Source organism: Tympanuchus pallidicinctus, unplaced genomic scaffold, assembly GCF_026119805.1.
Source record: "Tympanuchus pallidicinctus isolate F22 unplaced genomic scaffold, pur_lepc_1.0 scaffold1, whole genome shotgun sequence".
NCBI classification, from domain to species: domain Eukaryota; kingdom Metazoa; phylum Chordata; class Aves; order Galliformes; family Phasianidae; genus Tympanuchus; species Tympanuchus pallidicinctus.
The window spans coordinates 5,067,481-5,080,509 of NW_026294618.1; the positions used below are offsets into that span (position 1 = coordinate 5,067,481).

Below are 13,029 nucleotides of genomic sequence, written 5' to 3' on the forward strand. Positions count from 1 at the left end.
CAGTACAAGTCTCTTTCCAAACTTGCAACAAAGACATCTCCCCATCCAGCTGGATCATTCCAAACTGGTCCATCTTTCCAGGATCAGGAGAGTGGGGGAAAAAACCCTTCAACTCCTTCACAGCAACCTGTATCACTGTACCATGACTCTCCTTGTAATGGGAAGAAACGGATCACAAAGCCCCACCTGCCACCATACAGCACAACTGGATCCCGCGATCACATCACCTCGTTGTTATTCCAAAAGGGAGGAAGCTGCAGCTCAGAGCAGCTCACACAGCCTCTCCAGCTTCCCATTCTGGCCTTGTGCATGCCACTTCTCATTCAGTGAGATGTGGTTGGCCATGAACAATTACTGCTGCATGTGAACGAGCTTGATCTGGCTCTCTGTAGCTGGCAAAAGAAGCAGGCACTTCTAGGCCACATAAAACTTGATTGGTTCAAGATGTCTACTTAGGACAAGATGAATTGTCCCGCACAAACGGCTGCTTTTCTCCACTGACTATAAAGCAGACCTCAGGGAAAGAAAAGAAACAGCTTAGCTACAGACAGCTACATCTGTACAAAAGACGTAAATGCCTCCATTCAAATGCTGTCCTCATCTTAAACAGTAAAGAAACTGATACCCTAAGTTCATTAGCTCTTCAAACCAAGCCGAGCCTACAGGAGTATTCCTACTCCACCATCATTTCTCTCCTCTCCCTGGTCCCAGTACAAGTGTGGTGTGCCTGCACAGCATACCACGGTTACATTTAAGCTTTTCTGTCAGGCAAGTTGGTTTCAACCCAATCATTTACCGATCAAGCTGACCACACAGCCAGCATAGAGACGTGCCTGCATATACAGGAGCCGGCACTTGAAAATGGTTTCAAGTTTTTCTGCAGCTTTGTGAGGGAGAGAAAGCAAAGGTGTTTACAGGACTTAATAAACAAAAACAAAAAACAAAAACAAACAGAAAGGATGAGAGAGCAGAACTGTGTGTCTTAATTTTACAGGCAGGGTTGAAGAGGGAAGGGATGAAGTGCTTGTTTCGTATTTCTTACCATTAAATTCAAGGACTCTTGACCCAGAGAAACCCCTCAAGTTGGCTTGAAACACTGCTAAAAAATTATTCATCATCTGTAAAGGGCCATCCACATTACAGATGCAAGCCAACGAGTGCTCTGTCCAGAAGAGCACGCAGAAATGCAGGATGCGTTCAGAACAGGGATGTACTCAAATTAAGGATGCTAAACACACCCAGATACTGCCATTCAGAGACTCCACATAAGCACTTTTTGTGCAGCAACATCTGTAAATCAAAGCACATTGTTTCCCACCCTCATAATAAAGAGATTTGCTAGATTATCTAGAGATCTGTCTGATGGTGGCAGACAAAGCTGCTGAACCTCATGCAGCTGCCTGAAATGGGCACTGAGGCAGAGAGCTCACTCATGATGCTGAACAATGAACGTGGCCCCTTCAGTGCTCGCCTCCAATTAGCAAAACTCCTTGTGCAGCGAGGAAAGAGCACAACACAGCGAGAGGAGTGGCCACAGGTGACAAATGTGTGTGCCAGCAGCCACTGCCTGGCAGATGAACGAGTCCCCATCTACTAAAGTGAGGATCGCAGGCCGATAGCAGGCAGCAAGCCTTCATCACTTCATCACATTCATGAGAAGCCAGGAAGACTTGAATATTGTTAGCACAGACAGCAAGGCTTGAAATGCAGTCTTGATAATAAACAGCTTCAGTTAATCCATATTCACGATGCCTATCTCCAAAATGCTCCTCAGCCATTTAACTGTTGCTTCAAGTCATAGAATCATAGAACGGCCTGGGTTGCAAAGGAGCACAATGCTCATCCAGTTCCAACCCCCTGCTGTGTGCAGGTCACCAACCAGCAGCCCAGGCTGCCCAGAGCCACATCCAGCCTGGCCTTGAATGCCTGCAGGGATGGGGCATCCACAGCCTCCTTGGGCAACCTGTGCCAGTGCCTCACCACCCTCTGGGGGAAAATCTTCCTCCTAACATCCAACCTAAACCTCCTTAAGTCACGGCATTATTGCTGGACTTGATGGGTGCTTTCCAAGTTCAGATATTCTATGTTCCATTATGAGAAAGAACTGGGTAGCAGCTGCCTGAATAGCACTTGCCAGACGTCAGGACTGCGTACAACTGGCCCAGCTCAGTGCCCCACGCTACGCAGGGCCCCTTCAGCAGGGAACAGCCACACACCTTTGAAAACATCTGAAAGGTTCCTGGCAGTCCTGCAGCCATTTGCCAACTGATACTTCATCATCATGTTTGAGAGAAGGCAGATCCCAGCCTGTCTCATGGCCGACAAGTATCACCTTTGCTATCTTTTTGAATTGTGCTATGCAGTAATACACTCCAATACATGCAGGAGCAAAAATGCCCTTCAGCATTAATAGCAAGTCTACTTAATAGCAAGATTACTTAATGTTAATAGAAATAAGATCATAGAGATTTTGTTACATGACTCTGCAAATCACTTAAATCAAGAAAAAAAAAAAAACAAAAAAACAAAAAAAAAAACCACCAACAAACCAAGGTTAAATGAAGACTTTTTTCCTTCTTTGTCCTTCATGCCTGCCACAGTACACACAGTAAAATTAAAAACAGCTGTGAACTATCAGATGCAGTACAGCAGCTCTGCATTGGCCTACAGAGGATCCAAGCCCACATCTCAAGAGCACGTGCCCAGGAGAGCGTATTTTAGGATGAGAAGTAATAGCCTTAAGTTGTTCCAGGGGCCGGATATTAGGAACAATTTCTTCTCCAAAAGAGCAGTGCTGCAGTGGCACAGCTGCCCAGGGAGGAGATGGGGTCAGCATCCCTGGAGGTGTTCCAGAACCGTGGGGATGTGGCACTGAGGGATGTGGGCACTGGGCATGGTGGGGTGGGCTGGGGTTGGACTGAATGGAGTTGGAGATCTTTTCCAACCTTAATGATTCTGTGACTCTATTTCACTCCCTTTAAAAAGTCACAGCATTCAAATAGAGTGATGACTGGCCATTTTGGAAAGATTCAGGATTTCATTGTACTGAGCCATCCAGGACCTTTACAGTAATTTGATAAACATTTCAGCATAGAACGCATTTGCTGCATTATGTTTGCTCTCTGGTCTACAAAGGATCAATTGTAGGCACGAAGCTTCCCTAATGCTGGAAGCCACAACAGAGGCATTACCACCTGGAACAAAACTGCATTGAAAAGCTGCAGGGTTCAAAGAGAAGAGGGAGAAATAACCAAACGTGCAGCAGCTCATCACTTCATACAAACGTTAAGGTTGGAAAAGGCCTGCATGATCATCTAATTAACCCACTACCACCAATACTGCCCACGTAACCATGTCCCTAAGTACTACATCTCCACATTCCTTGAACATCACCAGGGATCAGGGACCTTACCACCTCCCTAGCAGCCTGTTCCAATGCCTGACCGCTCTTTAGGAGCTGTTCCTAATATCCAATCTGAACCTCCCCCGGATGCAATTTGAGGCCATTCCTGAGCCTCCTCTTCTCCACACTGAACCATCCCAGTTCCCTCAGGTTCTCCCCATCACATTTGTGCTCCAGACCCTTCACAGCTCTATTGCCCTTCTCTAAACACCAAAGATGCCTCACTATCTTTCCTGTAGCAAGGAGCTCAACACTGAACACAATACTTGAGGTGAGGCCCCACCACAGCTGAGTACAGGGGATGATCACCTCCCTCCTCCTGCTGGCTGCACTACCTCTGACACAAGTCAGGATGCCACTGGCCTCCTTGTCTACCTGAGCATAGGTAGCCCAGCATCACCCAACACCCTCACACCTTGTATCTCCTGCAGCTTTCCAGCTGCTATGCCCCCAGCCTGCAGCATTACCTGTGGTTGTTGTGACCAAAGTGCAGGACCTGGCGTTTGGCCTTGTTGAACTTTATGCCATTGGCCTCAGCCGAACCTTGGGGCTGTGACCGGCCACAGGCTGGATTTCATTCCATTCATGACTGCTCTCTGTGCCCTGCCTTCAAGCCAGTTTTTACCCAGCAACGAGTATACCTGTCCAAATCATGGGCTGCCAAGCTTCCAACAGATTCAGAGTCTTAAAGCTGCACCTTTTTTGTGCTGAGTCCCAAAACCCCACTTATGCCATCAACAGATCCCTTGGAGATGACTCCAAGAAACCAACCTTCCAGGAGACTGAAGGCCACAGCTCTGAAACATGAGGGAAATTGAACAATTTGGCTTCTGTTCTGCCAGCAGCTCATTCCAAGGACTCATGCCATTTGATAGCTCTTTGCATCTCCATTTCTTGGCTGTTTGGATGCACTTCATCTTGTTGCTGCAGCATCTCAAACACGTGGAGCTGCCCATGCAACCTCAGCCTAAGGGCAGGAGAGGCCTTGGTGCCCTTCTGGATTCTTTTATCTTCACAGAAGGCAAAGCTTCCACAGAAGAAATGAAACCAGCAGATACCTGCACTGTGTCTGCTGATCTGCACAGAAATCCCAGCCAGACTCTTGTTTTTTAGATCTCATTTTCAGCAGATTAAGAAAGATTATCCCAGGGGTATGGCAACCGACCAGAGTGCAGATCACTTCAAGACATCTGTAACAGCACGCAATTAACAGCCTCTCCTCAATTTTGTCTCGTGGCCTCATTCATTAGGAAGATGGGCTTTTTAATAACGCTCACACAACACCTTTACTAGCAACTCCTCTACTTCCATTACTGCCACTGCAGGCCTCAGGCTCCTCTTTCCTCTCCCTGAAATAGATTCAAGGCAACATCCTCATTTCCACTCCTGCTCAACCACATTGAAACTGCCTATACGCACATGCAAAACAAGCACAAATTACACCATTAACTTCAGCTTAGTCAGCTCTCACCACAGACTAAGTCAATATTTGACAGATATTTAGCAAGGACTGGGATTTATTTAAAATCGTGCCCACAAGAGCAGATTTAGCAGAGGATGAGACACAACAGGACACGCTGCTCGGGATTTGGAAGACAAAAACTTGCACTTCGTAACCACAGAATTCTTTCAGCTGGATGCCTCCTGTTGTCACAAAAAGGAGGTGAGGGAAAAGCAGGATCTGAGCTCAATCTTCCAAACCTTGCGAGGAACAACTAAGCTTTCCTGGGGGCAACGCTGTGCTGTGTACGAGTGAGGACGTCCCACCTTTCAGAGAAGAGGGGTTGCTAAGGCAATCCAACTAAAGGTCTGTCATCTGTACCAGCCCACAACTTCAACACCAAGCACAGCATCAATGCAGCTCTGAGCTCTGTGCCAGCACAGGCCAGAATAAAGACTGCTAAAAGCACCCAGCATGCCAAATGGGATAACAACATAGCAAAGAAATAGATTTACCCCAAATTGTGTCAGCTTTCATATGAACAAGATCAACATAAAAATGTAGATAAAATAGAACCAAGAGCAAATTTTCCCCTTCCTCTGTGGTTAAAGACCAATACAAAAGCTTCTAGATCTCCCTAACCCTGTTACATGTGCTGGTTCTTCCTGCTAGCTGGCAAAGTTCTTACTTACACGAGCCCTTGGGAGCAGTGCCAAAGCTGAAGAGTAAAAGCAACAGGTCAGTGCAAAATCCCAACAAACAGAGCATCACAGGGAGACAGGAATTAAAAACAATGTTTTGACCAAACCTCCCTCTCTGCACTACCAAGGCAGAGCTGCCACCAGCAGAGAAGGCTGCACACTGCAAACAAAGCTACGTGTGCATGAACCAAACGTTCCCTGCGTTGTACTTAACAGTCTGGGAAAGGAGTCCAAACACCAAGTAAATAAACAGGAAACAGGCCCAGGCCCCTGACAAAGCAGGGAAAGGAAAAAGCAGGGAGGACAGATATAAACACAGGAACAAAAGTTAACTGTAACAGGTTTGGTTTTCTGCGCTGTTTGTTAGCAGCTTCATTTGGAAAACAACCCAGGTGCTTGCAGATCCTCTCCAACAGTGCCTCCATTGCTCTCAACTTAGGAAATCAGTGGCCATTCCAAGCACAGGCAGAGGAGGTTGAAGTTTCCTGTATCTTTTGCACAAACAGAAACACTACACTGCTCACACAACGGCCAGGCAAATACTTAATACACCTACAAATGGCCATGGAGTTTAACATCTGTCCCTGCAGGCATTCAAGGCCAGGCTGGATGTGGCTCTGGGCAGCCTGGGCTGCTGGTTGGTGACCTTGCACATAGCAGGGGGTTGGAACTGGATGAGCATTGTGGCCCTTTGCAACCCAGGCTGTTCTATGATTCTACGACTCCTATTTGTCTGCCTGTCCATACACAGCCCCCCACCCAGCAGTGCTGCAAGGACTTGACTTCACTTAGCAAAAAAATGCACCCACAAAAATTCCAAACCAAGAGAAACCCCTTTTTGTATTGCTGCAGTTCAGGTGGCATTGTGCTTTTAGTCTACATCACTGTGCAAAACTTAAAAAGATATAAAAGGATGTAGCAACTAATTAGCAGAACTTTTCTTGCACCTCTAGACAGCCTGCAGCTGGAGAAGCTGAAGGAAATCTCACTGACAGCAGTGGACACACACATCCTATCCTGCATTTGCAAGCACAAAGAACAAAGCTCTGCTGAATGTGGGAATTGGAAAGCCTGATGATTTAACCCAGTTTATCCCGTGGCAAATTAGCTGCTGTTGAAACACAAGGCATTACATCATCTATTTGCAAGGATTTTTTTATTTTTTTTTCCAAGCTGAACTGCTCCATTCACAGCTTAAAAAACATCATTTCTTCCTAACAGACTCAACAAAATGAAGGGGTGGATCAAGCTCTTTGCAGGGAAGCACACACCTAAACTGCTCTGCAAGTTCAAACAGCAGATTTTATCTAGAATTTAGCAGGAAATGCAGAGTGCCCTTCAGGCCTATCTATTCAGATTCAAGGATGAAAAGCCCATTTTTTCAAAGTTCTGCTGTGCAAAATAATGAAATCACAGAACAAAATCAAAGAACATCCCAAGTTGGAAGGGACCTACAGGGATCACTGACTGGGGGCTGAACTCACCCAGCTCTGCCAGACACAGATGTGATGAGACGAGCGGTGAGAGCCCACCTGATCCTTCCTTCCATTTCTGCCATCTACCCAAATAGCTGCAGATTCCAGTCCCAGCTGCCACACCGCCTTAATGGGCCTCACTGAGAGGCAGAGAAGGATCAGCTGCAAACTGAGCTGCTGGAGGCATCAGTGCCTGTTCTCTTCAACTTGTAGACTTGTTTTCCCTCACTCCCCACACATCTGTTGGTGCAATCTCGTTACTCAAAGCTTGGCAGAACCCGAATTTCGCAGCACCTGCTTTTCAACACTTGTTTCTCAGAGCTTTCTTCGGTGAAGCTGAAGGGCCAGGCTCTCACAGACTCTGTCGGCGCAGCTTCAAAAACCATGATGCAATGGGCTCTCGCTGCAAAACTGAAGCACCCAGTTGATCCTAGAGGTTTCACACAAGCCGGTGTTGCAGCTCGTCAAACTCAAGAGCTGTCAGATGTTGGAAAGTGGAAGAATGCCAGGCAAAGCATTTCCAAACAGCTAAAGTAGGAACCATTGGTCTCATCCCCAAGAAGAGAAAGTTTTACACATAGATACACAGCTTGTGCAGATTGAGGACCTCTGATACGTTTGACATGTGTACCAACCCACGATGGCCACTGAGCACAAGGCAGGGCATCCAAGCAAGGAACAAGATTTACAACAACTTAAACTCTGTAAAACAAGGACTCTCCTTCTAAAACTGGCACAGGTTTGGAATACAGCTCTTTCACCAGCACGCCTTTAGATATTCAAAAGTACAGTGAGAAATTTTGTTTTCAATTTAAAAAACGTGAAAGGCTTGTTTTGAATAACAGATGAGCAATGGGGGCTCTAAGAATAAAATACTCTACAAAAAGAAAAGAAAACTCTGTGGAAGTCCTGTTAAAGGTAAATTACCCTTTGAAACAGCCAGAACTGTAATAAACAGAGAAGAATGGGCTTTGCTGTCAGGATGTAATTAAAAAGAGAAACAAACAACAAAACCACTCCACTCTGTTCCATATGGAGATAGCCAGCAGCTGATTTGGGAGAATGTCAAGCAAACAAATTTTCACTCTGAGATTGCAAAAGGTCACTGCAAACAATTACCACAACGCAATGCTAAAAGCAACATATGCCTACGCTTTTTTCAGTTTAACAAGATATCTTTACAGCTTTAGTTATTACGTGGAAGGAGTAACAACATCGAGGATTACACAGCCACGTTCAGCCATTGTGCAAATACCAGGGAACCATTAGAATTGCACTGCAAAGTGAGCAGGCTGCACAAGTGTTTGCTTCCTCTTCTGCCTCTGCTTTTGCCAAGTGCAGTTCCCAAAACAGATCTCATCCGCAGTCAAACTGGGGCCAGAACGAAGACATTCCTTGCCATGTATGGGAAATAACGGAGGTTATTAATTTCACTTCTCATAATAGGAGAGCAGAAGACACGGGAAGGAGGCTTTGGGATAAAAAGTCAGGCAATACAAGGAAGCGCTCAAATCTCAAAGATGTGCACCAACAGCACAACCATTCCCAGCTGTCTTCCTGCCAAGCAGCTTTCAGAATGGGGCATTTTCTTCTTTCAGTGCAACTCCAGTCCCCATTAACAGGGACTGCATGCGTCAGCACAAAACTTTCGCCTAGCAGCACGCAGGAACTGAAAAATGAGCATCCTATTCCAGTGACCTTCACAGGCACACACAACAGTGAGCCATTCTTGTCCATTCAGCATGCTCATGTATAGCAAGTCCCACAGATTCACTAAATTACCCTTCGTGGTCCTGAGCAGACTCAGGATTTGCAATTAGGATAAAAGAGGCTGGGAGCAAGCCCCCAACACCAGATATGACCTCAATACCTGCTCTCCACCTGTCCACGCTTTACAGTGCTCAGCTACTGCTGTTGCTGCCAGAAGAGGCAAAGCATACACGTACCCTTCCTCAGGAGCAGGCAGCCGTCCCCACTCTCCTATTTGGCAGCAAAGGAGAAGCAAACCCAGCTTCCCTCTGTGCTGCCTCAAGCTTTTTGCCTCCTGAGGAACAGGCCAGCTCCTACCCAGCACCTCCCTAGCTCCAGCACTGGGATACCATGGGAACGAGAACCTTTACTTCCTGAAAATTAATGAAGCTTGGAACAAAGGGAAGGTGACCAAGGGGTCTGGTATAATCCCCTCTTTCCCCAGAAGGCACCACACAAGCATACAGCCAACACAGAACCATGACTTAGCACTGCACCTCCTCAATACGCTCACACGAGCTCTTAATAAACCAGGCTAAGAACAGGCACAGGGACAGCAACGCATCCAAATAAGACACCCCTGCACAGCAGCACGGAGCTCACAAGAAATACTTGCAGTGCCGCTCCTGTTTCCATCAGTTTTAGGAAGAGGAAATTCACTTTGGTTCTTTTTATAAACCTACTCTATTACGTCTGTCAAACAGCTGCCACTTTCTCTGCCCAATATAGCCGCTGCCAGCAGTAACCAAAGGATCGCTGCGGCTGCGCATGTATTATGTATCAGAGATGCATATTAAAACAGACTTGAGATCTGTCTGCAGATTATGTGCCACTCCTCCAAGTCAATGGAACGATACCGAGATGCAAGTCGGTGCAGAGCCCAGGCTGCACCTGTGTGAACTGCTCCAAAGATGCTCTGGGCATTGCTGCCTCGTAACGTCGCCTGAAATGCGAGCTCAGCAAGGCAGACAGACGACAGAGAGAAAAATACCTTTTTCCCTGACACCTCCTTTCACAGGGAAGAAATAATTGCATAGCTTGGCCTTTCTAATCAAGACTGTCGTCCTTGTATTTTTAAAAGTCATTTGCAAAAAAGAAAAAAAGCAGAGCTGATTCCTAAGGAAAAAGAGCTAGCTTCAGTGCAAAAGCCTTGAGATACCTGCCAGCTCCAGCTCAATGGCTGCTCCCAACTAACTGCACCCTTGAGACACTTGCAAGAGACTTGGTGCTATTCTTCACTGCCATGAAGTAAAAACAAAGTCAGCAAACCCTGGAGGCAAACGGGAGAAAGCAGTGGCAAGATTTCTTTCCATCTTTTATTATTTGCATCGAGTCTTAATTCCTGTTAATAAGCCTGAGATTTACATCAATAATAACACACGGCAGTGTGCTTCAATGCAGCCCAGCAGCATTAAATCAAAAAGGTTCCTTGTGCTCCATTTTAAGGAAGGGCAGCAAAAGAACCACCCAGCACACCGTGACCACGACCAGGGCAAACTCTCACCTTTTTCCACACCTTAGTTTTTGTTTCCAAATGCACAGCTGAGAACCTGCAAGGGAAGTCTTAACACCAGTGAATTGTCAGACACCACAGCAATTAGTGGCAGCTTCCCTGTGCATCCACCTCTGGCCACGTTCTGATAGCTGCCTCCTCCTCGATGCCCACATTAAAATCAAGGCACACAAGGTAGGCGGCAGATTCATTTACCAAGGGCCTCCCAGAAGAGGTGCCTAAGGAAAGAAATATCTTCCCTAAACAATGCCTGCTTGGTTTGTTGCTTTTTTAAACCATCTGCTATGGGCCCGCTATCTTCATTAATAATCTGAAGAAGATGTTAATGTGCCCAGTGACATGAAGTAGATGTACAGTGCATTTCTAGGAGATGATGGGAGCCATGCTGCATGTGTCCAACTTACTGCAAACAGGAAGGCAGGATTGTGCTGCCCTGCCTTCTGCCCACCTGCTGCTTACACATCATGGCTGTGACATTACTGATCTGCTTACACCAAAGGCTTTTGGTCTATTTTATTTACAGACCCTTGCAAGATCCCTGCAGACACAAAAGCCTTATGGATCCTCCAGAAGAAACCCACAGAGCAGCTCACCCCGTGCTCCACAGATCTGCTCTCACTCCCAGCTCACCACTTGTTCAGCAGCTCTTCCTGTCACGAGCTCCAATGCCTTTATGCCAACCTTTTGCAGTAGCCATCTGCATGTCAGCAGCACTCTGCAGCAGCACCAACACAGTCCAGAACACATCATTTCCCACTAAGTGCCTGCACAGAGCAAACCTGCACTATAATTACTTCCTCGTGCCTATAACAGAAGCACTAAAAGATGAGTACAAATCCCATTCCCATGTGCTCTGGCATTACATACGATGCAAAGGCATTGAATCGAGGAGGGAGAAGATAATCCTCCCCACATTCAGTGACGTGCTTTATTCCATCACACCCAAATCTGGACCCAAGGTGTGGTACATATTAGACAAGGAAAAGCAAAGCAGTTAGGACGTGTTGATGGCACGATGTAATGGAGGGTGTTGATGGTTTTAATTGTGCTGCCTTTATATAAGCAAAGGGTCCAATTTCCACAATAAGTTGCCAAATGAATTCATCTTCTCTTTGACTGCCCTTAGAAAGTACTCAACCTGTCATAAAGCGTCCCCTAAGGGAAACCACACACACACGGAACAACTCGTTTCCTGCTAGATGACATTTTGGCATTCCAATAGAACTCACTTTCAAACGAATACAGAGATGACCAACATACTGGCACAGATTTGAGATGACTACACAGCTCCACAATGCCTTCACGTGACACAAAGTAGTACAAAACAGTAAGAAAGCTCATCCTGCAGAGCCAGCTGTCAGGATGTGTGCTTCAGCACAGCAGTGCTCTCACCAAAACACAACGGGAAGGGAACAATCCTCAGGCTACGTGTGCTGCCAGCATCCCCGAGAAGAACGTCAGGTAAGCAGACGCCTCTGAGTATTCTGAATCATGGGGAAGGCATTTTATGAAACAAGACAGGTAAAAGGTTAACCAGCTGGAAACTATGCAGAAAAAAAAACACAACAGCGTTACCTGTACAGACAGAAATGTTCTTAGCATTTTGTATTAGAAGAAACTTTCCTGCATTCATGGGATGCTCTCATACTGCCCTCGGTATGCTCGCATCTGTAGCAAAATGCATCAAAACTCATGGAGGGGAGGGGACAGGTAGAAAAAGACACACAGCCAACTCCATGCACTGAGATCCCAACCATCTAAGGAACTGATGGTAAGGGTGCAAGAAACTCCTTTACATCAAACTACCTGTAATCATTCAACAGTCTGGGTTGAAAAGGAGCACAATGCTCATCCAGTTCCAACCCCCTGCTGTGTGCAGGTCACCAACCAGCAGCCCAGGCTGCCCAGAGCCACATCCAGCCTGGCCTTGAATGCCTGCAGGGATGGGGCATCCACAGCCTCCTTGGGCAACCTGTTCAGTGCCTCACCACCCTCTGGGGGAAAAACTTCCTCCTAAGAACTAACCTAAACCTGCCCTGTCTCAGTTTAAAACCATTCCCCCTTGTCCTAAGTCATTATTAGGTCACTGTCATTAGCGGGAGCCTTCAGCTTCCCTTCCCCTGGACAACAAGAAAAGATTACATTTCTTCATTGACAAGTCTCAGTTTTCTGTATTCCACTCCCTGTGACCAATAAAGGACTGCTCGCTCTGTAGTCACTGTGAATGCCACACAGCCCTGAGACCCACCGCCAGCCATTGCCAGTGTGCAGGGGCAGATGCCAGCAGAGGGAGCACAGCACACCTGTGCATTCCTTACATAAAAGCCAAGGTAGATCGAACTGTCAGCAGACACTGAATTAAAAAACATGTATTGAAACCTGCTTTAAAATTGTCACAATCCTGTAAGAAATGTCCAGCAAGCCAAGGAAAAAACTACGAAATGCCCTTTCAAATACATTTGTAATAGATTAGTCAGTCCTCTAAATGGCTCCTGCTGGTAGCAGACATCAATTAACAGCAATGATTTCACAAAAACAGGATTGCAATCTGTGCTTCAGAACTGGGCCTGCGATTGCTGTGTAATAACACCTATTACTGGTTGGCCAGCACTCAGGGCTTCCTACACCCCAGGCCAGATAGGGATCAATTAGGAGTGAGCCATAGAGCTATATACGCTCCTGCTTCCATCCTTCTTACCAAACCCCGAAACCTCAAACTGGCTTTGCACCTCTTTTCAGGCAATATC

At 46.5% G+C, this 13,029-nt stretch overlaps 1 protein-coding gene across 6 annotated transcripts in view; it reads right to left on the minus strand.

Annotated features, from left to right (window-relative positions):
- Nucleotides 1–13,029, minus strand: part of EXTL3 (exostosin like glycosyltransferase 3) — a 132,273-nt gene that overhangs the window by 97,059 nt on the left and 22,185 nt on the right. The gene's annotated exons all lie outside the window — the stretch shown is intronic.